The following is a 27,088-nucleotide window of genomic DNA, read 5'->3' as shown; positions in this document are numbered from 1 at the left end:
TTTCTTGATTTATTCAGAGGGGGATTGCCAACATCGGGCTCAGAAGGCAACTGCCCCCTGCCCCAAAGGTCTTTCAAGTCCAGCACCAGACTCAGAAGGCAGTTACACCCCAACCAAGGCCTTCTTAGTTTGATGTGGCAGCAACCAGCATGCTGGACTTGGAATGCAGGCCCTTCCTATGTGTACCACTCCACCAAGTGACACCCCCTTCTGGGGTGTTACCGGGTGTGTCCTGTATCCTTTGCATTCTTCTAATGATGCCACTATGGTCTAGGTGACAAAGGTTATGGATAAGGAAGAACGAACAAACTAGGAGATGCAGGAGCAGTTTGCTTTTGCCTTCGCCCACTGGGAAGGGCAAAATTGCAGTCCCTCCTCTCTTCTCTGCTTGTATTCAATTACCACTGCTGAGGTAATTGAATACAAATTCCTTTTGCAGTCTGAAGTCAGTTTGCAACAAATGAAGTAAGCTGATGATAAAGCACAAAACTGAGAGAAAAAGAAACTGTGACATTTTTGCAGCAGCTGAAAAAATGGGATGATTGAGGATTAATTTGGATGCTCCCTCCAAATTCAGGACAGTTAGGGGTCTGATGTGGGCCTAACATATCTGTGAATCCATAAACTGGGTGTGTGGAATTAATACCAACCTCCAGAATTAGGCCTTCTGTGTACACTCAGGAGATTATCCCACTTCATTTTTTGCCCAATCCGGGCATGGGCTGGGAACGGGCTTGAAGGGGTGAAAATACAGTAGGTGTTATCACACTACAAAATGCCACAAAATTGATGGGCTAAGCGTGGCTCGGAGATGGCTTGTACTCTCCCAGCAGCATCAGTGGTGTTTTGCTGTATGATAACACCTATTTTCACCTGTTCAAGCTCATTCCCAGACCATGCCTGGATTGTGTGAAAAATGAAGTGCAATAACCTCCTCAGTTATTTGAAGGAATAGAGAGAGGAGGTTCCACTGTAAAAAAAAATGTATCAGTCAAGTCACTCTCCACCTTCAGCTATGATGCTGCCCTCCCTGAACCATTTCTTCCCAGTGCATCTTGACTTTCTTATATTCCTAACAACAAGGACTCAGGATCACTTATAAGACCATTGAGCAAACTAGCCTTTCCAGCAAACAGAGCCACAAACAACACATCTATCCTTCCTTAGGCTCAAAATATCTGTTCAGTGTTTTTGTATCTTCAGTATGCAAGCTTTCCTTATTAAGTTGAAACCTTGAAATCCCAGTAGTCCCTGCAACTCAATTCATACTACATGGCAAACAGCTAAAAAGAATCAAGAAGCATCTAATTGCACACTGGGATCCAGAAAAGGTGTTGTTGTTTTTAAGATGCTCTAAGTAGCTATAAATACCCAATTTTACTGTACGTTGTTTCCTATCTGATTCTTACTATATTCTAAGAGATTGCTCAGACTACCCAGAATTGTATTAAGAAGGGAAATCAACAGGATTAGATTCTTTGATGTGTGCATATGTTTGAAAAGGAGGATCTCAAATTATAAAGTGTATAGTCAACAAAGGATGGCAAATCCATGTAGCCATTTTGAAGTAGCAAAGCTGTAATTCTGGACCTAAGGATGACAACTAGCATAATTTATGCAAATCTGTTACAACATATGTAACTCCCATCAAATAAAGGAACATATGAGAAATCTGGAGACTGGTGCACTGATTACAGATCCAGTTTATAATTCTTCCTTGCTAAGTGGGAAGCTAATAGACTCTTCTTCACTTTTTGCACTGCTAACCTTTCAGTCACTAGTGTCCATGGTGTGAGGGTGTTCTTCTATTGGATTGCTGGTGCTAAGAGTAGTTACTTGCGTAATCTTTGGGAATGAGAGTTATAATCCAACATATCAGGAGAGCACAAGACAGGTGATACTGATGAATACAGATATGTTGGTCCTTTCATTTTTCTCACTTTGCTGTGCCTTGTAGGTTTGACCTTGTTCTGCATTTCCCATTTTCTCCCAAAGCATTACTCTACTTTGCTGAGGTAGTGGTTGTAGGGAGGCTTCTTGTTTGTTTTTAAAACCCACAGGGTATCTCATCATGGATTTCCAGACATCTCATCTAGTTCAAGACATAGAGAGCTTTCTTCAGTGGTGCCTTTAAGCCAAAAATCCATATGGTTAAAAACAAAGCACTGAAACTAAATAATTGGTGCACAAAATGGTGCAATTTCAGTTGGGAGAAATTAGGTGGGGAAAATGCAACTAACAAGTTTCTCTGAACAAGAAATTTGGTTATGCTTACTGCTTCAGTTTAACCTTTCTGACACAAAAATGGCTACTCTTAGATGTAGGCTTGTCAGACATTTTCTGCCTTTGTAGTTACAAGTTCAAATACACTGTATGATTTTCTAAAGTATAAAAGTTTACTGAAGTACAGATTAAGCCATACTGGCTACAAGTATTGTCACATCACCCAGAGGTTGAGCAGAAATTGTTGCATTTTATCTGCATGAGGCCATAACAATTTGTCCTACTGCTGGGTTTGAGGTGTGATTTAGCTAACAAATTTCAGTGTGATAACCCAGGTGATTTTATTTTGACCAAAAGGCACAGGTTTCTTTGCAGGATTTTCAAATGTTGTTTTGTTATCATTTTCACAGTGACACTAGATGCTTCTTTCTGTAATAAGCCTTCAAATGGGTGTGTAATGGATGATGAAGAAATTGTGCAATGTCAATCCTTTTAACTCCTTAGCTTAAGAAGAGGATCTGAGCCTTAATTCTGTAATATTAGCCAGAGATCTCAATTGAATTATACAGGGATAAAATAATCTGAATTATAAAAGAATAGAATAAAGTGCACAGGACTCACCCACAGGCATTTGCATTGTCTATATCTCGGGCACTGTGAGAATCTCATGATGGTTAAGAGAGACAGATGATACACACACAACAAAAACAAACAGTTATTTGTAGCCAGTTAGAATACACATCCAACTGAGCAGTTAAACCTGCATTCAACAGTTCTTACCACATCTTAGAGATTTGCATTTAATTGTATAAAATAAAATTAAAATAAAATATTCAATTATATTAAATATCTTTCCTTTCATCAACAACACTCAATGGGGCATACAAGGGGTCCTCCATGATCACTCACAAGGTCCTGGGGAAATCCAGACAAGCCTCAGCATTCAATATAACCCTGTCCTTACAGAAATATTTGATTTTTGTCAGGAGCAGGAAAAATGGTCATGCTGGCTGAGGGATTCTGGGAGGCTAAAAATTAACTTTCCAATTTTTGGGAGGAAAAAGTAATGAAAAAGCAGAGGGACAGTGGGTAGGTGGGTGGGGAGACAGTTATATATATGTATGTATTTGAGACTTATGAAGCATAGTCCCATCTATGTTTATTCACAAAGCACCACCTATCACATGGTTTCCTTGGCAAGATTTTTTCAGAGGGGTTTTCCATTTCTTTCCCCCAAAGCTGAGAGAATGTGACTTGCCCAAGTTCAGCCAGTGAGTTTCCATGGTCTCCCTAGAGTCTAGGTCTTCCATGGACTCTGGTCGCCCAGCATCCCAGTCCAGCACTCAAAACACTACATCATGCTGTTTCTTTGCTTCACCTTATTACTGCCACTTTAAAAATAGTGGGTGAATACATTATTAGTCTTGCCAGTCAACAACTAAAATGCCCATTTGACCTGATTTTCCCTAAATTTCTAAAATTACTGACATTTTTCAAGCTAAAATATGAAAATATGTGGTTAGACTGAACTGCAGTTTATTGTATTCAAATGCACTGAGAAACTGCAGTTTATTAAAAATTACAAATGGAAGCACTAGAAAGAGAGGCCAGATAGAAAAGTGTATGTGAAATTCACAAGACTTGAGGTGCACACATGCTCATTTCCATGTCACTGTTAGGTGGATTTGAAATTGGTTGAATGACCAAATCCAAAGGATATTCAGTAATGGCTCCTCCTCATTTTGGAGAGAAGTGTCTAGTGGAGTGCCAGAGGGTTCAGTCTTGGGCCGAGTGCTATTCAACATCTTTATCAATGATTTGGATGATGGAATAGATGGCATGCTTATCAAATTTGTAAATAACACTAAATTAGGAAGGGTAGCTAATACCCCAGAGGGCAGGATGATAATTCAAAATGATCCTTAACAGATCTGAAAGATTGGCCAACAAAATGAATTACAACAGGGAGAAATATAGGATAATATACCTGGGTAGTAAAAATGAAATGCACAAATATAGGATGTGTGACATCTGGCTTGACGGCAGTACATACGAAAGGAATCTAGGAGTCTTAGTGTACCACAGGCTGAACATGAGTCAGTAATGTGATCTGGCAGCTAAGAAAGCCAATGCAATTATATGCTTCATCAATACAAGTGTAGTATCTAGGTCAAGGGAAGTAACAGTACCATTCTATTCTGCTTTGGTCAGATCTCAGTGGAATACTCTGTCCAGTTCTGGGCACCACAATTCAAAAAGCATGTTGACAAGATGGAGCGTATCCAGAGGAGGGTGACCAAAATGGTGAAAGGTCTGGACACCATGACCTGTGAGGAGCAGCTTAGGGAGCTAGGTATGTTTAGCCTGGAGAAGAGATGGTTAAGAGGTGATATGATAGCCCTGTTTAAATATTTGAAGGGATGTCACATTGAGGATGGAGCAAGCTTGTTTTCTGCTGTTCCAGAGAATAGGATGTGGAACAATGGATGCAAATTCCAGGAAAAGAGATTGAACCTAAACATTAGGAGGAACTTCCTGACAGTAAGAGCTGTTTAACAGTGGAACACTGACAGTGGAACACGCTTCCTTAGAGTGTGGTGGAGTCTCTTTCTTTGGAGGTTTTTAAACAGAGGATGACCATCTGTTGGGAGTGCTTTGATTGTGTCTTCTTGCATGGCAGGGGTTGGACTGGATGGCCCGTGTGGTCTCGTCAAAGTCTATGATTCTATGATTCCATAGTGCTAAACCATGGCTTACAATTTCATCTACCCTGAGTCTAAATTCTGTGCCAAGTTGGATAGCAGTAAACTCCTGGCACATAGTGTAGTTCTGTAAAGATTTGATCCCTATTTAATTAGTAAATACAACAAAACAAGGACGTGTTCTAATGAATAGTTACTGCCCAAGATTAAAGGGTAGTAATAGTTTCAGACATGGCCTGCAGTGTACAGACACATTAATCCTTTATGTATTCAGGTATGCAATTCATTGCCCTCTGCTAATCAACATTCAGGCGAGACTGTCCAGCTTCTGCTGCCAACTCAGACAAGGCAATGAACCCTTTCTCTACCTCAAAACCCTGCACATCAAAAACCTATTCCAAATGAAAATATAATCCCTTCAAAAATGGCAATTCTGCTTACCTTGGTTAACTTGGTTTAATAGTTTTGGCCTCGTATGGGCAATGGAACAATCAGCACTGAAAGGTACACAGAATTCATGACCCATAGTGATAGACACCAATATGGCTTGATCCAAGGTAACAATAAATTAGATTGCTTCAGAACCCCCAAACAAAATTATTATGTGGTTCTGAAATGCGCAAAAGGAAGGATGTCTACAGTTGTCTTTGCAAAGAGATGCGTACTAATATCCTTGGCATAAATGTTTTGCTTATAAAGCCATACATTAATTTAGTTGTAATGGGATAATAGGTAACTGAGGACACTTCCTCTACATGTAAATTCCTACAGAATATCTGCAATTGGAGATAAGGAAATGGATTTTAATGAGAGCTGAAGGTGTACGAATCAGTCAGTTAGTTATTTTGTTGTGTTACTATCTCTGGTATAAACAGGATTTGTAAGTTTGAAAACACAGCCTTCAAATGAATCTCAGCTGACTAAAATATAGGACAGAATAACCCAAAGCAAAGCTAGGGTGATATTGTCTTGAATTTGTTTCACTATTTCAAATTGTGATAGTGAAACAAATTCAAGACAATATCACCCTAGCTTTGCTTTGGGTTATTCTGTCCTATATTTTAGTGATAACTTGTGAAATGCTTTTGGATCCCCAATTAGGAGATTGCATTCAAGCAAGAAAACCACAAATAAGAAACAGATCTTTGGGGTTGGATGTCCTGATGCAGAGCACCAGATTATGATTTACACAACTATGCCACAATTGGTTGGGGGAACATTAGGAGGACCAATACAGACTCTGCAGTTCACACAGCTGCCCTCTCTTTTTTGTGAGATGTGTGTGTGTGTGTGTGTCAAGGAACCAAGAGCTGCCTAGCCATGGATCATGGATACCAATTATGGGAACCTGCCCTAAAGATATAGTACATATCCAGAAATCGTCAATTGTGTATCAAGTTTGATGAAGAAGTAGAGAGAAAAATAATTTCTGGCATCTCGAGTACAAGAAAACAAAAGAGTTTTCCTCAGTTTATCCAGATGCACAGAAAATTTGACAAATTAATAGGAGGAACAGTGCTTGACCCTTCAACTTGACTCAAGCTGTCATTGTGTGAGCAATAGAAATGGATGACAGAGGGTCAGAAAGATGTCATCAGTGAACAGGAAAGTTCTTTTATTCAAAGCTTCCCTGCTTCCTAAAGCAATTCCTTTTCAAATCATTCATTTCCACTGCACATAATTCTAATGCTTGGAGAACACTTTTATCTGTGATTTCACTGCTTCAAGAAGGAGATTGAGCCCAAGGGCTGGGCTCAGATGCTCTTCTGCACAACAAAAGATGCACAGAGGCTGCGTGTGCCTGAGTGGCAGGACAAAAGCTGTAGGGGTGCTTAATCCTTCCACTGCCTGCCACTAATTCCTTGAACACACATACACACTTTCTTCTACTTGACACAGGAACCATGCATCTGGGAACCCTGATGGGGAAAATATTTGGGTGGGTTCCAGTGGGAAAGTGGAGGGGTGGGAAAGTTATCCACCCTACACACACCTGTATCTTGTTTGTTGCCCTTCAACTCCACCTTTCAAACAAAGAAGTAATTGCAGAGATTTTTGCTTAATACTAAAAGTGCAAAGTGGTCCAGGGTGGCTCCTGACTACTGATAGCATAACAACTGGCTTCAGTATTACACAGTGGTCCTTATTTGGTATCATGTTCATGGCAGGTATACAAACTAGTTTAGACCAAAGGTTTCCCATCCCTTATATACAAAAAATGGTGTTATTTGATGTTTGTGCAATGAAAATTAGAACTGAGACTCGTGGTTATGTTAAATTGGCACTTTCCATAAACCTGACATTAAACAATTGTTGAGAACTGTTGCTGAACAGGCAACAGCTGTGTTTGACTTTGGGGAGTAAATATATTCTGAAATTGAAACATTTTGTGTTTGGACATTTGCATCCAAACTCATTAAACTTATTTTGCATGCTTGTAATAGCCCAGGTTGTTAGCTTTCTAAAGTTTAAATAGCTATTTTAGGTCGAACAGCTTCAAGGTCACTGGTTCCCATCAATTTTTGTGATTCAGCATAGAAATTGTTTTCCTGATTTGCTTTTCATTAAGGACTTCCTGAAAGTCTACTGTTTACTCCTCTCTGATCCTTCCACTTCTATGCAGAGGACCAGCTTCATGCTTCAGACAGATTAGGACCACGGCAACCGTACAACGCAGCCCCAATCTGGCCTTTGCTGGGTGCAAAAAGGAGCCTCAAAAAGCAGCTCCTTTTTGCATGCTGCAAAGGGCACAATAGCCACATTGCCATAGCTTGGCAGCACTCCTTCAGCGCTGCACCATCCAGACGCAGTGCCATAGTAGTGCCGTGGCACCAAGCACCTTGTGGTGCAGTATGCAGTGTCACGTTGCCCTGAGGGCAGAGCTGGGGTGTGCGTTGTGGAGATGCTATGCCCTGACTCCGCCCACAACCCAGCCTTTAAGGCTGGTGTGCACAGGGCCATAGTCTGTAACAGTGCAAGATCTGAATTGCTGTGCACAAAGATCAGAAGCAAAATAACAGGAGTCTTCACTTAGGGTGGATTCTCACAATTGAGTCTGTGTATTCAAGGTGACTCCTTGGGGAGATGATTTCACATGCTCTTCAGTTACAATTTAGCTTATCCCCAAAGAAAAGTTCAGAAGGTATGTGTGTATGTTGGGGGGGGGGGGTTGACAGGGTCAGATTAAGCCATACGTGGTGTGGACAATGGCTGAAACATTCATCAGTTCTATGAAGGCTACAGAAAAGGTCAACTCATTTAGATTTTAGCACAAAATCAATGGTCACAAAACCTTTTCTATGAAAGGAGACTGAGAATAAGTTCTCCAGTTTGCATTACCAAAATGCAGCTGCCCAGTTGTCTAAGCAGTTATTCTATCTGTGTTCTGAATACAGTGAGCAATTGGTATCTGCTGGGGTTTGGTTCCGGCCCTGCAGCCCTATCGATGCCAAAATCTATGGATGCTCAAATCCCAATGATGTAGTAAGCTGGTGTTCCTTATATAAAATAATAAAATCAAGCTTTGTTCTTTGGAATGTATATATTTTTTGAATAATTTCAAGCCTTGGATGGTTGAATCTGTGGATAAAGAATCCATGGATATTGGGGAGATATTTTAAAAAATATTTAATATTAAAAAAAATAATACAGACCCAAATATATTAAAATTGTTATGTTTGCAAAGCCCGCATTTCTTAATTATCCATTCTTCATTCCTTTTTTGAAAAGAAAAAAAAAGCATGTCAAGGGGAACAAAATGTATTTATTTTTTGCTAAAACAAATCAATAAATGTACTGTACATTCCCTGAGAAACAAGGTTGTTTTTGAAAGTAGGAAGACAATGGCTTGTGAATGCAAAAAAGAAAAAAAAGAAAGGTCAGGCACTTTCCCCTCTGTGTTCTTTCTCACTTCATGCACTGTAAGATCTTCCCTTTCTTAGTGGTTTCTGGAAACAATCGTTATTTTTTAAATTTTAATAATCAAGTCGTACAGTGGTCCCTTGGTGACTGCTAGGGTTTGTTTCCAGGACATCCAGTGGATAACAAAATCCATGGATGCTCAAGTCCCATTAAATTCAGTGGCATAGTAAAATGTTGTCCTTTATATAACATGGCAAAGTCAAGGTTTGCTTTTGGAAATTTATATATTTTAAAAATATTTTCAAGCCATGGATACTTGAATTGGCGGATAAAAAATCAGTGGCTATGGAGGGCTGACTGTAGTTTCTGTTTGCTCAGCAAACCGGCATCAATCTGATATATCTTCTTCTTTTGCAGGGCAAGTGCAAACCACAGCTTCTTTATTTATTTGTAACAGCAAACAATGAATTTGGCACAAAAAAGGAAGGGAGGGAAAGAACTGAATGGTACACAGGAGGAGAATGAAAAGAGAGCAAAAGTAATGCTTGAGCCTATGGCTCATTCACACAACTCCAAACTAGAAGCTGGAAAAGTTACTTTCTATACTCCAACTCCAGAATCCCTTACCCACCATCCCCATGCCTTAGATTATACCACAGTCATTTGGCTGGAAGATTCTAAGAGTTGGGAGTTTGAAAAAGTAATGTTTCCAAGCTCTGATCCAAAATATGGTTGATGTATTCATGTGGCTATATCAACTGGGTGACCTTGGGCAAGCCACTCTCTCTCAGCCTCAGAGGAAAGCAAGGGTAAACTCCCTCTGAACACATTTTGCCAAGAAACCCCAGGACAGGTTGCCTCAGGGTCGCCATAAGGCAGAAATGACTTGAATCTTTCGTCTTGATTTCTGTAATGCGCTCTACATGGGGCTACCTTTGTACCAAGTTTGGAAGCTTCAGCTAGTTCAAAATGTGGCGGCTAGACTGGTCACTGGAACATCTAGGTCAGACCACATAACACTGGTTCTAAAATCACTTCATTGGTTGCTGATTAGCTTCCGGGCGCAATACAAAGTGTTGGTTATTACCTTTAAAGCCCTACATAGCTTGGGCCTGAGTTACTTGAGGGAACGCCTCTTCCTACATAATCCGCCCCGCACTCTCAGAACATCTGGGAAGAATTTATTAGAACACCCAAAGATAAGACTAACAACAACTTCCCACAGAGCGTATACAGCCATGGCCCCTAAATTATGGAACAACTTGCCGGAAGAGATCCGTCTTATTACTACCTTAGATGTTTTTAAAAAGGCACTAAAGACGGATCTCTTCCGGCGGGCCTACCCACCCGATCTTCTATGAAAAACCTAAGAAAACCCTACTTTTGGCTGTAATACTGCATGTTAGATGTTTTTATTGTTCTGAACTGCATTTCTAAGTGATGATATTTTATTGTAATCTAGATGTTATTGTGGTTTTATGCTTGTCACTGTGGTTTTATGCTTGTAATCCCGCTTTGATCCATTGGGAGAGGCGGGAAATAGAAATAAAATTTATTATTATTATTATTATTATTATTATTATTTAGTAAGGCAAAAAACAAAACCACCTCTTTCTTGCCCCAGTGAGCCATACTCCATCTGATTTCCCCTGCATGAACTAATTCCCAAAATCAATGAGTAAAAAAAGAAGGAGAAGGCTTGCTAATCCTTGCTACTTCCTTACATAGCATAAGGAAAGGACAATCTGTTTGGAAAGCTCTTGTACAGCACAGTCATCTGGACTGGCCCTAGAGATTTAGGCAAGCGTGTGCACCTGTCAAGGTATTTTCCTCTTCCAAACAGGTTTCAGTTGCCAAGGAGGCAGCTCTCCAAATTACATCCATGTTTTGTTACAATGGATTTTATCACACGGGAAAAATGGGGGGGGGGGTTTAAACAGCAAAAATCACATGACCATTGCACAATCGCGATTAACATTTTCACACACATCGTGAACAAACAGGCAACACTCCAAATGGGGACTTGCCCATGATTGATTTGTTGCTATTTATTGCCTGTTTATTCCCGGGATAATGGCACTTTAATCATGTCACGTGAAAACGTTAATTGTGACTGCGTGGTTTTCACACAGTTTTTGCTATTTAAACCCCCAGTTTTCCCCGTGTGATAAAGTCCAATGCTGAGTTAACTTCATTAAAGGGGTGAGGTGGGAGACAACAACCTTCTGCCACTTGCAAGGATAATAACTACAGCAGCCTCTAGGGGGCTCCATCTGATAGAAAAAGGAAACAGAAAAGTCCTGCATAAAAGGATGCTGTCATCCAACACAGACAACTTCTTGGGTCTCTTCTTTCCCTCTTCAAACCCCCCCCCCCCCATGGCAGCTATGAAAGAGCAAGGGATGTGACATTATTGTTACTGAGCATTATGAACCCCATGAATTTACATAATATAACAACCAGAGAAAGCCCTTACAAGGAGTGGGGGACTTACATGAAGAGAAGAAGGGTACATTTTCCTAGGGCCAGAAACTCTAGAGACCCTCCTAACTCTGAGACTTGGTCCAGTCCAAAATTCCCATTAATGTGAGAAAAAGAAAATGATAAATTGAAGATCATTTCAAAGAATATTTATACAAAGTTCTATCCATTTATTATCCTTTCACACTAGACAATTGTAGCAATATCATTTTACTTTCATTGTCATGACTCCATCCTGTGAACCCCTGAGATTTGCTATTTAGAGAGGAGTATTTAGTGATTTCAGACTCCAATATTCCATAGGATTCAGCCGTGGCAGTTAAAGTGGAATCATAGTGCTATAACACTGTAGTGTGAAAGGGCCCCTCATCTTGTGAGATCTCCTGGAGCCCATCAGAAGACGTTTTAGAGCAATTTCAATAAATATTCTAAACAGGTGGCCCTCCTAGCCCAGTTCTGACCAGACACTTTTCTTTAGCATAGAAAGAGTATAATTATATCAGACTGAGAAACAGAGATTTATCTTCTTCTCTTTGACATGGTCAATGCTGTCAAGAATTACAAGTGCCAGTGTTCTTTGTGGGGAAGGAGAGATACCTGATAGGAAGGGGCAAGACATTGGGAGTGTTGCTAGGACCTGAGGACACATGTACCCCCAGTTGTGTGTATGGCTGTCAGCCCTCCAGATTCCCTGGCAAAAGGGAGTGAACTGCCATTTCTGGAACCCTAGATGGTAGGAATTTACCTTTTAAAAATAAATGATATACCTGTTTTTTTAAAAAAATCAGAAACAGACTTTCAGAAACTTCTGTCCCAGGCTCAGAAAAAATGTTGCAATGGCTCACCCTATAGCAGGATTTGCAGTCCCCGGGATAAATGGTCTAATTCAGTTATAGTCTTGAATCAACTTTTGCCAATGCCATGTGTACATCAGTCAACAGATTTGAGGTGCCCAATAACATTTGTTTTACATTCCAATCAGTCTAAAATATGGCATTAGAGCTCTGAGAACTTCATAAACATCACACATCTCTCTGAATTTTTCTTTTGCAGTGCCACACCTGAAAAAAACAAAGCATACTTTTGGAAAATACGTACTATTCTACTTATATCATTAAATGAAGTTTCCATGTAACATAGTTTCTTGCAACTAATTTTCAGTGTGAGGTGAGCATAGCCCTACAGACTTTTTGTAATTGACTAGCAGAAGATAAAGATAGTTCCAGCAAGCTAGTGTTCATCAAAAATTGCCAATGTTCTACAATGGGGAAAGCATAGTTAAGCCACCAAGCTATATTTGTCTGTGGAGCATGAACTTGCAGGGCAAATTGATTTTTAGGGACTAATACATGATTTTGCAATCACTCTGCCAAATGATTGGGTCAGCCTTGTTTGAGGCTACCACATCAAACAAGCTTTCATCTCTTTCCCATGCTTTGCTTAATGTCTGTCCTGAAAATTTCAGCAGAACTTCAATGCTTGCTGTTTTGTTTTTTAATTCATTCCTCCTGGCTCATATGTAGATTTTGCCATTTTTCTTATGGATCAAAATAGCTCCCTTTCCACTCTGCAAATTATTACTAAACTATTAACATTATTATCCTACGAAGGCAGGTTGGGAAAGCCCTTACCCTGTGCTAACAAGTTTTAATATCAGACTGAAGAACTGAAAGACTGTATAGAGCTAGAATACAGAAATCTGTCAGTTGCCAACAATGCTAAAGATACTCTTGGGAACATACAATATATTGCGTAGAGCATAAATCATATTGGATGTCACTTCTGAGTTATTATGTGGTACTAAATTCAAAGGACTACAAAGCTGTTATAGAAAGTCGCATTCTTGCAGGAGTCTGCTTAATATCATATGCTATGCATATGTGTTCCTGCTGATAGTGCCACTTGCTGGTATAGAAAGTTTGATGATCTTTCATCTTTAATCCTCCACTAGTAAATTGGACGGAGCAGCCCTGATGCCAAAGGGACATGTGGCTCATTACTAAAACTCCAGGATGGAATGTTCCATTTTGGTGCCAAATGAACTGAATGACAGGACTGTAACTCCAGATTAAAGCAAACACCCTTTTTATTTTCAAAAATGGCAAAAAGACATCCAATGGAATCAATGAACATTCTGCATAATTAGGCAACCAGCCCTCTGAAGTGTGACTAGCACATGTTCAATTTTTAGTTACAATTATTTCCTCTGCAAATTTGGAATATTCTCAAAATCAGACGTGACTTTCCTTCCTCGTTCAGCATGTTCAGAAGGGGGTACTGATGAGGGGAGGGAGAGCTCTTTCAGTGTAACTCAGTCCTGCAAGCTAAAAAACTGCAAAGCCTGAATGGATGGACCTTCTGAATTTCTATATGGCAAATGAAGGGAATTAGGGATCATGCTGCAACCCACACAATGGTAAGAGAGGTATCTGAGTTCATAGCCTTCCATTCTGCACTATGCCTTTTTTGCTGCAGTTTCTTTTTTCTTTAATGCCAGCTCAATGGTAAGGCACTAGCCAGGGAACACAGGAAATGCCTGGGTGCATGCACTTTTCAAGTATCTAGGATTAATATAGGGCTGAGCTCCTTCTCCTTGGCAGACTGAAGGCCTGGCCTTGATTATGAGAGAGGAATAATCAAACCAAAAATAAACCCATTTCAACTTCTGTATGTTTCTCCATGGTGAACCTAAAGTTATACACAGGGACTGATTATTCTGGGTGGAGGGAGCTATTTATCTTTCATTTCTTTGGGTCGTGAGACCTGGAGTTTTGGAAAAGTTCCTGTTCATGATTCTGGGAAAAGTAGTCCATGAGAGCAATCTTTCCAAGCTCTACTGAGATCATCAGATTGCTGAGGTCACCCTGTAGTGCCACCTGGCAACATATGCCCACAGTAAGTTATGTTATCACTTATGGTAGGGATTTTAGAGCTACCCCTGTAAGCTTCACCACTGGGGATGGGGAGGGAACAATCTGCTGCGGAAATTTTATTCCTCTTAGTTGCCAGGAGCAAACAAAGTTTATAGGGATTCAGGGCAGAGATTTCTCAATGCTGGCACCACAGCAGCCCTAGCATATCCACTAGGACACCTCATTGACAAAATTAATGTAAATTCCATTTTATTCTTGCAGTCATTTTAAGATGAAGTGTTGAAATGGAGGCTGCAAAATACATATTAAAATATCTATCTATTCATCCTGCTATTAGCTGGTGATTTGTTTGTTTGTTTGTTTGTTTGTTTGTTTGTTTGTTTGTTTTAGAGATTTTTATACTGCTCCATGTTTTGTTGTACCTTAAAGGAGATTGATATATGCTTTTAAAAATCCGAATCAAACAAAATGTCCAAGATAAACAGATCACATGTTTTACCAAATAAAGGAACAGATTTAAGTACAAATGCCAGCTAGCTAAAAAGACAAAGTTAAACAAAAAAGAACCTTTTCAGAAGAGTCACAGAATCTTATGCAGAGCTGTTATGTAGTATTCTGTGCTTCTGGCATCACAAAGCAGCCAAATCCAAAAACAGTGCCAGTTTATTCAGTCAGTGACATTCCAGTCCAGCCACAAAGATAAGTCAAGGACAAATCTGTTCCCAGCCATCTCTATGTGAAAGACAAAAAATCTCCTTAAAAAAGATAGGTTACATCATTTCTCACCAATCCCAAAGCCTCTGTCTGTGTGTCCCTGGAGAAAATTAAGGATTTCTGTTTCAGAGCTGTGAGACAGAAAGCTAATCTTTCACTGAATTCATGCAGGTAAGGGAGAAGCAACCCAAGAACAGACAGAAAGAAAGACACTTCACATTTTTCCCAGCAGGAGATTCAGGTAATGGTTCTCACATGTCAAAGACAGACTCTGAACTTGATGGGCCATTTATTTGGGCAGACAAACAATCCTAGTCAAAAAGAAGAATTTTTATTTGACACACACAAATAAAATACGCAAAATATCAAGACTGGTCTAAATGCCTGCTATAACAACAATATTTGTTTTATTTTGTCTAAATTAGGTTGATTAGAGTTAGCGCACAGCATAGCTGACAAATCACATTTCTATCACATCTAGACAGCAGCAGGAGAAGACAACTGCAGTGAGCCCAGGGGTCAGTGTTCTGCTCTTAGAAAATGCCCTCTTTGCAGGGTGGGGTGAGACAGACTGCCAAGAAACACATCAGAAAACTGGAAATGGGTGGAAGTCAACTTCTGCTCTCAAAAAAGTGGGCATTTTTATGTTTAACAGTATAAAATGCCCCTGCAACCTGTTTTAAAAATGAATTGCCACTCCTGAGATCCTTTCACATTAAACAGTAAGGGTACTATGGCGGGATACAGACCACCCCTTTGGGGCAGCCTGCATCTGCCCCTTTCCCCGACGGATCGGGGCCTCAGCAGCCACAGTGACACCCCCGGAGACTCCGATCCACCACTTTTCCAGGCCTTGGGGAAGTGGCAAAATGCTGCTTCCCTGCGGCCTGGAAAGGGGTGTCCTTGGGGCTTCGTGCATCACACCTGCGCCACTCTATTTGGAGGCAGTGCGGCGGTGATATCATAATAGCGGCGCCCATGTAGACAGGGCGCCGCCATTACCATGCCACAGTTACATGCTAGGGTTGAGGGGCATCTGTAAAGGATGCCCCGAGGCAACCCTAGCACGTATCCAGGCCGGCGCAAAGCGCTGGTCTGGATACCACCTATAGTTTCACTTTAGCTGCCATGGTTGCATCCCATGGAATCCCAGGGTTTCTAGTTTGAGGAGGTACTAAAGCTCTCTGACACAGTATTTGGAATACTCCTCCCTAAACTACCTAAGTCCAAGGATACCTTATCATGTTCCCAAGGCAAAGTGTACTCATAAGCCTATAACTGTGTAGTCTGAAGCTGTCACCCCACCCAAAGCTTCCAGGAGTGGTAAATAATGCTCTTTTTGGCTAGAAAGCAGTCCAGGTGTTGGGTTTGAGGATCATTCTTTTAAAAAATAGTTTTGATAAACACAAACTCAGTGGTCGCACTTTGCCCACTTCTACCAAACATGCATAGAGCTGAGATGCTTTCGTATTTACTTATTTTTATATCCTCTTTTTCTCCTATATTGAACCCCAAAGTAGCTTCATTGTATGTTAAAACACAATAACTAAAACAATCTGAATACTAAAATTAAATTAAATTAAACAGCACTAAATAAACTACTCAAAACTCTTAATTTGGAATGGTTAAAAACACATTAAAACCTATTATATAAATAAAAAAAAACCCATCCCATCCATAAACCAGCAGAAAGCCTATTTAAATAAGAAGGTCTTTCCCTGCTAGTGAAAAGAGAGCACTGATGTGGGCCAGCCAAGCTTTCCTCAGAAGACAATTCCATAGAGCTTTCAGAGGCTGGACTCAATCTGCCACCCTTCCCTGCAACTCCTAAACAGAAACCACGTGTTCAAAATGGTCCAGCAGAAACATAAGAAACTATTTGTCCACCTTGCATCTCTTCTGTCTGGAAAAGAAATGTTTGCCAAGATCTTTCATCCCTTTAACTGGAGAGATCAAGGGCAAAAAGTGTGATTATTTTATTTATTTGTTTATTTATTTATTTTTGTGAACAAAGTACGACTGTGAAATTAGAATTCAAAGATATAGCTGTGTTAGTCTGTGAAAGTTAGCAATGCTTTTTCTCCAACTGGCTAGTATGAAAGAATGGAATGAGAACAGACGGGGACGGCCACCACTAGTTCTTCATAGCTGCTGGTGCTACTTTTCAAGGTTTTCTTGTTACACATAAAACTGCCTCTCTAGTTACCTGCATCGTTTCCATACTTGAATTTAGTCCTGATTTCCCCCCTGTAGTCCTACTCTTAAGTGGCTTCTATGCTTGGACCATCCCTAGCTCTCAGCCATAAATGATTTTTCAAAGGCTCCTTTCACTTTGCCCTAAACCTGTACTTGATGTTCTTGGAGGTGAAACAGGTAAATTTGATTCTACAGTAGTAACCTACTGTTTACTTCCATTTCATATCATGAGGTTATGTTTATCATAACACACCATTTAGCAGTTAAACCATTTTAAATTTAGCCATTAAAGAAAATGGCCTAGTGCAAAACCAGCAATCACAGCCTCTGTAGAGAAGTATCAGATTTCTGAAATGCAGTATTCCAGGTGGAAAAGTGACCTTTTATTTTCTCCTGAAAGTTGATTTCTATGGTTCATCAGAAATACCTTTATGTTGGATCGAACTCTTCCTTCATAGAGAAGTACAGAGAAGTAGGCACTAGAAGGGAGAATATATCCGAGCTCAGGGTATCTCCTGTGCCCTTGTTCTGTTTTTACAAGCTGTACAGTGTTACACTGTCAGTGAAGCAAACAGGGGGTTGCCTTGAATGAGATACCTAAAGAAACATAAACAAACACATCTTTTTTTTCCCCCTTGTTGATTTGGGAAACATTTCCCCCCCAGCTAGAAATAGGTTTCACTAATTTGGGGCTCTACACAAGTAGCAGTAGAAGAATGTTTCTTCCAAGAAAGGACAAATGAATGGATTGGTGACTCCAGTGTACTTTTGTGAAATAGACACAGATGAATACAGGATTGATAGGAATGGACTAGTTGATGGCACTGAAATAGCAAGAGAGTTATTCACAATTCACTCTTGAGTATTTTTGCATCTATCTGAATGTTTGTCTTTCCCATCTAAAATGTTCAAGATGGGCCATAAGATTTTTTTAAAGTGAAAAATGAATAAATCAAATCAAATCTAAGCAGCAGAGCCATTATATAAGCTTCACCAAGTATATTAAAAATAATATGCTGATTATGTGACCTTTCCTGACAGTAAGCCTTTTACTCTACCCAAAATGACTTCCGAGTGTACTAAGCATGCAGTGCTGGACCAAAGCTGAGAATTGAGGAAATCTTTTGAGATATTTGCCCAAGAAATGTAATCTATGATTCTGCCAAGCCTATCCTCATGCAACATGATAAGGGTTTTGTATGATCTTCTGCAACTTGTGCAAAGAATGGGGTCTGCATCATTGACCCATGAAAGGATAGTGGAGCTTCTTAGGACCTAGGTCAATAAAGACCTTTTTGATGTCCATGAAGGCAATACAAATGAAGGGTAAGAAGCAGAAAGTACTCATGATGTTAATTCAGAACATGAGACTGATTAGACCAAGAGTTTCTTTCCAACAAGAGATCAAGTGGTTGTTAGCCGAGGACAGTTTAGGAATTCTGTTGGTCTACCATCCATCCTGTAGCCTAACAGACTCTCTGGCTGAGCTGACACAGCTGGTCTCGGAGCTGGTGCTGGAGTCTCCTAGGCTTCTTGTCCTGGGAGACCTCAACATCCCCTTCAAGGCTGGCTCATCAGATCTAATAGGTGCAGCTCGGTATTTCATGGATTCCATGACTGCCATGGACCTGTCCCAATTGGTCTCGGGTCCGACACATTGTGCGGGTAATACACTCGACGTGGTCTTTAGTACAGACCTGGAATATCCGTGGGCAGAGGTAAAACATACCTCTCCCTTGTCATGGACGGAACATTTCCTGGTTAAGGTGGGACTCAAGGCCACAACATATACCCCCCTTGGGGGTGGAAGACCTATTAAAATGGTCCACCTTCAAAGGCTGATAAAACCCAAAAGGTTCCAACAAACCCTAGAGGGAGTTATGGTTGGGAACGATGGCGATTCTGTCAAAACCCTGGTTAACACCTGGAACAACAATCTTACCAGAGCAATAGACACCATCGCTCCTGAGCGTCCTTTCCAGTCCGCTCCAAAAAAAAACAACGACAACCTTGGTATACGGAAGATCTCCGGCAAATGAAGCAGGCTGCGCAACAACTAGAGTGCCAGTCGCAGAAACATCAACGCATATCTGACATGACACGCCATGAGAACAAGCTGCGTTCTTATGGAGTGGCAATTGATGCAGCAAAGTATTCATTCTATGCTGCACAGATTGCATTGGCAGAGTTTCGTCCAGCAGAGCAGTTCAGGGTGGTTAAGGAGTTAACTCAACTGCCTTCCACCTTGAACCCATTATTAGAGCCAACTATAGCCTGCTGTGACACTTTCAATGATTTCTTCACTGATAAAATCTCTCAGATAAGGGCTGATCTTGACGCCGGCATTTTGCAGAGGTATCCAGTAACTCTGCAAACAGGATTAAGCTGGATCACTTTGAGTTTGTAAATACTGATGATGTGGACAAGCTCCTTGGAAGTGTAAGGAGGACGAAATGCCCCCTCAATCCTTGCCCTTCTGGTTTGAATGCTCAGGGAGGAGATGCAATAAAAACATCATTACAAATAAATGCATCCTTCTGGGAGGAAATATTTCCATCCACTTTAGATTGTACGCCATAGGCAGGCTTACTCTTATATATTTATTGTTTTATGTACAGCACTGTGCAAATCTACAGCACTATATAAATAAATAAATAAATAAATAATAACTTTAAAACAAGTGATAGTGAAACCGCTTCTGAAGAAACCCTCCCTAGATCCTCTGCTAAGAAACAACTATAGACTGGTCTCCCTATTACCATTCCTGGGCAAGGTGATCGAAAGGGCAGTCGCCTTCCAACTCCAAGCAGTCTTGGACGAAACCAATTATCTGGACCCATTTCAAACTGGCTTTAGGGCAGGATACAAAGTTGAGATGGCCATGGTCACCTTAGTCCAGTGGTTCCCAACCTGTGGGTCGGGACCCCTTTGGGGGTTGAATGACCCTTTCATGGGGGTCACCTAAGACCATTGGAAAGCACCTATTTAATTACAGCTATGAAGTAGCAATGAAAATAATTTCATGGGTTTGGGTCACCACAACATGAGGAACTGTATTAAGGGGTCACGGCATTAGGAAGGTTGGGAACCACTGCCTTAGTCGATGATCTCCGTCTGGGCATCGACAGGGGAAGTGTGACCCTTCTGGTGCTCTTAGACATCTCAGCGGCCTTTGATACCATAGACCATGGTATCCTTCTGGAACACCTGAGAGAGTTAGGCATTGGGGGCACTGCACTCCAGTGGCTCCGATCCTACCTCTCGGGTAGATTCCAGATGGTGAGGCTGGGGGACAGTTGCTCTTGCAGGAGAGAGCTGACATCTGGCGTCCCTCAGGGTGCCATTCTGTCCCCCATGCTGTTTAACATTTACATGAAGCCGCTGGGAGAGATCATCTGGAGACATGGAGCACAGTGTTATCAGTATGCTGATGACAACCAGATCTATCTCTCCATGTCTCCGACTGATACAGTGACTAAGGTTGGCATCTCTCCTCTGGATGCCTGCTTAGGGTCAGTAATGGGCTGGATGAGGGAAAACAGACTCAAGCTGAATCCAGAGAAAACAGAGTACTCGTGATAGGTACCCCAAGTCCAGGGATGGAGATTTGTCATCCAGTCCTGGATGGGGTCACACTTTCCCTAAAGGACGAAGTTCGCAGTTTGGGAGTACTCCTGGACCTATCTCTATAGTTATCATCTCAAGTGGATGCAATGGCCAGGAGTGCTTGGTACCAGCTTCGGTTGATATGCCAACTGTGTCCCTACCTGGACCAAAAGGACCTTGAAACTGTGGTACACGAACTGGTAATCTCTCGTTTAGATTTCTGTAATGCGCTCTACATGGGGCTACCTTTGTACCAAGTTCGGAAGCTTCAGTTAGTTCAAAATGCAGCAGCCAGGTTGGTCACTGGCACTTCCAGGTCAGACCACATAACACCTGTATTAAAATGTTTACTCTGGCTGTCAATTAGCTTCCGGGCACAATACAAAGTATTGGTTATTACCTTTAAAGCCCTACATGGTTTGGGCCCAGGTTACTTGAGGGAATCCCTCACCCTACATAATCCACCCCGCAGACTCAGAACAACTGGGAAGAATTTATTGGATCATAAAAAAGTTAGATTAGCAACCACTTCCCAAAGAGCATATACGGCTATGGCCCCCTCGCTTTGGAACAATCTTCCGGAAGACATCCAACTCATTCCTACTTTAGACGTCTTTAAGAAGGCGTTAAAACCTGATCTCTTTCGGCGAGCATACCCTCCTGGTCCTCTATAAAGATCTGATAAAATTTCACCTCCTGACTCCACAGAGAATTAGAGACAACTTCACCTCAGGATGTAATGACATATTTTAATATTGTATTGTAGTATTTTTAGATAATATACTGTTTTAATTATGAATTTTTGATAACTGTTATTGTAATCATTATTGTATAGAATGTATTGGTTGTAATCCCGCTTCGATCCATCGGGAGAGGCAGGAAAATACAAATAAAATTTATTATTATTATTATTATTATTATTATTATTATTATTATGCTGTTGTAGTAGAAAAGATCAAACAGCATTTCTAAGTGGAATGAGGAAATACATTACATGCCTTCTTCCTTATCTGTTCAATGATAATGGCTTCCAACACATTTTCTCAGAGCCAAACGCCTATTGATTTTAACTGAACATATGTTGAAAACAATACAGTGAGCATTATATCATAAGAATGCAATCCTATATAGTCAGCACTCATCTCTCCTCACCACCCTCCATGTGCATTAAGATCTTATGACACCAGTCTCCTGACCCAGCCAAGGGTCTCCTCCTTCTCTGTTCAAATCTGCCCCTTTTCCTGTGCTGCTCCTCATGCCTGGAATCTCCTCCTCACAATTAAGAACTATTATTTCCTTGCCTAATTTTAAGGCCGAATTGAAGGCACTCTTGTTTAGGGAGGCATTCCAAATTACTGGTTGTTAATCTGCTGTATACCAATTAGTATTATTTTAGAGATATTTTAATCATGTAATGTTGTTGTTTTAGATTGTATGCTGCTTGACAGGTTTTTATTCTTTTTCTTATTAGTTTATTTGATCCTTACTATGTAAAGCGCTGTGCAAACTTTACAGTGCTCTATAAATAAATGTCAATAATAATAATAATAATAATAATAATAAATGTCTACCCCAGAAGACATTTCAATGGGACTGACTTACAAGTGTGCACAGCGGTATGATTAGGGAGGTGCAAAGTGTGTGATCCGCACTAGGTGACAAGCTAAGTGGGGATGACACCACTGCCCCTCAAATATCTGCCTTTGGGCAGAAATGGTGTGTGGCATCTGCCTGCATCCCTTTAAAATACTGAAGCGATGGTGTGAGAAGGATGAGGCTTAGTGGGAGGAGAAAGGTAAGGCTCCAGTTTTTAAAATTTAAATTTTTATTTCTTTTTAAAATTTCTTTAAAAACATCACATTTTACCAAATTTTCACTTCAACCATATACAACTATGTGTATGTAAACGCATTTAGGATGTGCATATCATATTGTAACTGAAATTTGTAATTTTAATTTTGCTAGCTGTTTGTGTCACAACCGTTATCATTACATTCAATAAAATACAGGAATTAATGAGTAACATTAGTACACAAAACATTACTAAAGATTCTGTAGAGTATGGTATGGATGGAGGTCAGTGATGTGGGTGACACCATGAGTTACCGCACCAGGTGATGCAAAACCTAGTGGTGCCACTATGTGTGCACAGGACTGCAGCCTGACTCAGCTTAAATCCAGATTATGCTCTAAATTTATTTTCTTTAAATGCACAAAACAGAAAAAAAAACCCTATATTTGATTGCTCAAAAGTTATGATCTGATTTTACAGTCAGATAGCTATAAACAAAACATGAGTTGACTCAGCTCTGTCATAAAAATAATGGCAGTATTGTTCCACTCTAATACAGTTCTCAAAGTCAGACATTTTTGGTTAGTCCTTGATGTTCTCTAGACAAGGTCTTTTCCTCTCAAGTCAGCAAATCGTTTTTTTAAGTCACAGATCTTTCAGTTTATATTACTTCCATCTGTAACAAAGTGATCCAGTCTGAAAATGGGAGGTGGGGGTAATAAGTCATTTGTACACAAAAAGAGACAAAATATGCTGGCCAGCAAAGTGTCTTTTTGTGACCTGGATAAGAACTGTAAGGCTTGTAAGACCTGCTTCACATATTCTAAGGAACAAAGCACAGATGCACAAATAATGCCTGATCTTTGTGTATACCACTGTTTCTTAGTCTCATCATAAAGGTAGCAAGAACAAGATGTGCACAATGTGTGTGCATAATTTCAGAAAGTCAGTCATTTGGTTTATCAAAGCAACATGCAATTTCAATCCTATCTTCCATAGTATATACCAAACTTCCCCAAATCCAGTTTATTGCATAACAAACCCTATTATCCCCAGCCACACCAATATCTCTGGAAGATGTCAAACTTAGAAAAAAACTAGTCTATGCAGGTCCGGTTTTAAATCTGCCACGAAGCTGATGAACTGACTCCCTAAGATGAGGATAGCAAAAATGCAATCATGATATACAGCGAGTATTTATTTGTTTACTTATTTTTATTCCCATCTCTGTAAGAAATACTGTTGTCCAAAGCCACTATCATTAACAAGAAAACATCCTTTTAGTTTACCATCAAGTTCCCATACTAAAATACAAGACCCAAAGAGAAGGGGGGGAAAGGAATGAGACGGATGATAGCAACTGAAGGTTAAAGCAAAGTGGTGAACTATTAAGGTGAAATTTAGATCCAGCTCAGGAAAGGCTCATACTGGTGTTCTTTCAGTAAGCAGCAATTGGCGGTGCTTGTTTCTTTGGCTAATGGATGAAGACAGCATTCTTACCCTCTGGTTCCACAGTCATAGCTTCTAAACACACTTCAGAAATAATCCAGTTTGAGACTGCTTTAACTGCCTTGCCTTAGTGCTAGGGAATCCTAGGAATTACAGTTTACTGTGGCACCATTGCTCTCTGACAGAGAAGGCTAAATTTCCCAGAATTTCCTAGCATTGAGCCAGGGCAGTTAAAGTGGTGTCAAACTTGATTTTTTCTGCAGTGTGTTTTGGACCATACACCCACAATTACAAGCATTTAAATGAGCTGAATGTTCTCTGCTGCTGCCTATAGAAACCCAACTTGGTTGTGTACTTGCTATACCTATATTATTCCCACAAGGAAGGGGACACAGCCTCCCTACGGCTTTAGGTGAAAGTTTTAAAAGGAACCATTATTGCTCCTTGATTTTTCACATTACATTTTGAGTTTCCCTGTAACTTGTTACATTACTTGTTGCTTTTCCACTACTTTTCAGTACTTTCTTTTCCTCACTTTTTGGTTAAAGAAAACAGTGGCCTGTTACAGACTGCCAAAATAAAGCTGCTTCGGGTCTCTTTGGAGGTATGCTATTTAAATGATGCATGGGTCCTAAGAGTCTGGAGGTCACACCAAAGCCACATTCTATTCCTAAGCACCGGAGTGCAGCTTTTTGTGCAGCTTCCAGATTCTTAGGATGCATGGATCATTTAAACAGCATATCTCCAAAAAATGTCCTAAAATGTAAAATAATAATAATAATAAAAATCCTAAAAGTAAGAAAGAAAAATCAGAAAATCTTACACTAGAAAGCAATTTTAGCACTTGCTACATTACAAAAAGAACACTCTCATGTTCACATTATCCCCAAAATAATATGCAACATTGTTATTTGCAATAATAGAAGCATCACTTCTAAGTTCTTTTTTGAGTCCCATAGCTGATGGCAAAAAATACAATATGTTTTCCATGGGCTCTCCAGTCCCAGGGCATGACTTTGCATCTGATTGTTTAACATTTGCTATTTTAAGATCTATACTAGACTACTGCTATCCATAAACTGAAGTTAGTTCATAGGCAGATGATATAGGTATAGTATTCCAATGAATGGCTCATGAGGTGCTATAGATAATTAGCCCCCAAACCACGATTTTGCATCTGGCTTCAGTTGGTAGACACTGGGGTTACTCCAGAGGAAGGGGGACAATTATGTACTTCTGGGGGCTGCATTGGATGCCAAAAAACAAAACAAAACAAAACAAAACTAGTAGTGACCAGAAGACCCCTCCTTGTTTTGAAAAATGTGTTTTCTTTTCTTTTTAAATGTCAAACAGTGCAATGGGTCTCTGCAATCTATTTCAGCAGTGAATTGCTGCTCCTGGAGGCCTTCAGACATGGCAACTTACCCTTTGGTTTAAAAAAGTGATCCAGGATTCTGGTGGACTCAGAGGCTTCAAAAACAGCCTTGGAGCTCCATGCAACTCCTAGGACACACTATCCCTACAGTAAAAAGTAGATCCTTCGAACCTGATGTCTGTTCTCCTCTGCTCAAAGTCACTGTCAATCAGTCCAAAGGTATTTTTAGGCCAACTGATAGCAGTTTTAACAGCATCTGAAGACATAGTTCTCCAGGAACAAAGTAAAAGTCAGTCGTTCAACAGGAGAACCTTTAATTAGAGGTAAACATGTAGTTGCCATATACTGTATTAGGAGGAGAAAACTTGTTGCCCTCCAGGTGTTGTTGGACTGAACTATTAACAACCATTGCCAGCACAGCCAATGGTGAGGGATAATGAAAAATGCAGTCCTTCATCTTTGCCTTATATCAAGTTGGACCATTGGTTTGTCTGTTCCAACCAATAGTCCAAGACAAGCAACTTGAAGACACACACATATGCAAACGTATCTTATGTGAACCATGTGCTAGTGCTATTTTTGTCCCTGAAGAAAGTGGTTCTCACTAAATAGCCTTCCGTTTGTCTCTTCATTCATAGCCTTGTAGAGATGACCTGTCCATTTAACTGGTGCTATTGCACTAAAGATTTTCCATACTTTGGCTCAATCATTAATCAGAATGGAGACTGCAGTAAAAAAAATCAGAAGGACTTTGAAGGACAGCTGTGAAGGAACTAGACAAGATCCTGAGATATAAAGATATAGCATTGAATCCGAATGCTTTCACCTTTTGCCAATACTTGTAGCTTTACAAAACAAACTCCTTTCTTGTCTGTCTATTCAAGACAACCACCTTACATATTATTTCAGTGTGGGTGGGGGGTGGGGTCCACCTTAGTCAAGCATCAATGAAATTGACCCTGGTCCTTTTCATTTTACATTTTTGATGGAAGGGTTAGGAAACAAGCTATAGCTCAATGACAGAACATCAGATCAGCATGTAGAAGGCCTTGGGTCCAGTCTCTGGCATCTCCAAGCAGGGTAAGGAGAGTGTCATCTGACAAGTTGTTTCCAGTCCTGCTGGATAGTTGGACCAATGGACTGGCTCAGCATAAGGCAGCTTCCTACATTCTCTTTCCTTCTAAAAAACTGAATGTTTTCTTACTAGCTTCAAATGAGTGAGAATTATTATTCACCCACCCTCACCCCCAATTCTGAAAAGAGAAATGGGAGAAAAGTCTAAAAAACAAAACAGGTGGCTGCTATTAGTTCTGAAATCCCTTTTCTACTAAGGAAGACACTTTGTTCAGGTTCACCTTCATGAATAAATGCCTTCTTAGTTGTCTTACCTTCATGAATAAATGCACAGACCATGGATGCTTCAGCCAGCTGCACAGCTGGCATTAATGAAGGTCCCCCAGACTCTCCATATCATTTACATAAAGAGAGACAATGTCCAGCATTCCTGATGGTCAAAAAAGGGATTTTAATAGCTAGTCGTTCTACCACAGAAAAACTGAACCCTTCCCAATGAACCCAATCTCCAACCTTCTGGGACAAAGGCATTATCTTGGCTTCCCAAGCCTGCTGTCTTCCAGGCATTTTGGACTATGGCTCCCACCAGCCATAGACATCAGAGACAATGGTGTGGAAAGTTGGGAAATAAAGTCCAAGGCATGTGTAGCAGTGGTTTTCAACCTGGGGTGCCTGCATCTTTAGGGGGTACAATACTGAATTTCAGGGTGTGTGACAAAAACTGGCTTATGTCCTTGAGTGA

The 27,088-nt window shown here is 40.4% G+C and overlaps 1 protein-coding gene across 5 annotated transcripts in view; it reads right to left on the bottom strand.

The window, feature by feature from the left end:
- Positions 1–27,088, bottom strand: part of SYT2 (synaptotagmin 2) — a 200,348-nt gene that overhangs the window by 50,822 nt on the left and 122,438 nt on the right. Inside the window, exon 1 of one of the 5 annotated variants that reach the window (XM_089514303.1) lies at positions 12,113–12,150. The exons of the other annotated variants lie outside the window; for them this stretch is intronic. The gene's annotated coding sequence lies outside the window, so the exon portion shown is untranslated. Of the gene's footprint in view, positions 1–12,112; positions 12,151–27,088 lie in introns of those variants that run through there. 5 annotated transcript variants of the gene reach the window in all.

The sequence above is a fragment of the Sceloporus occidentalis genome, unplaced genomic scaffold (genome assembly GCF_023333645.1).
Source record: "Sceloporus occidentalis isolate IW3139 unplaced genomic scaffold, rSceOcc1.0.p SCAF_3, whole genome shotgun sequence".
In the NCBI taxonomy this organism is placed as follows: Eukaryota; Metazoa; Chordata; class Lepidosauria; order Squamata; family Phrynosomatidae; genus Sceloporus; species Sceloporus occidentalis.
The sequence above is the reverse complement of the archived record's forward strand: the minus strand, read 5'-3'. Positions and strand labels throughout refer to the sequence as shown.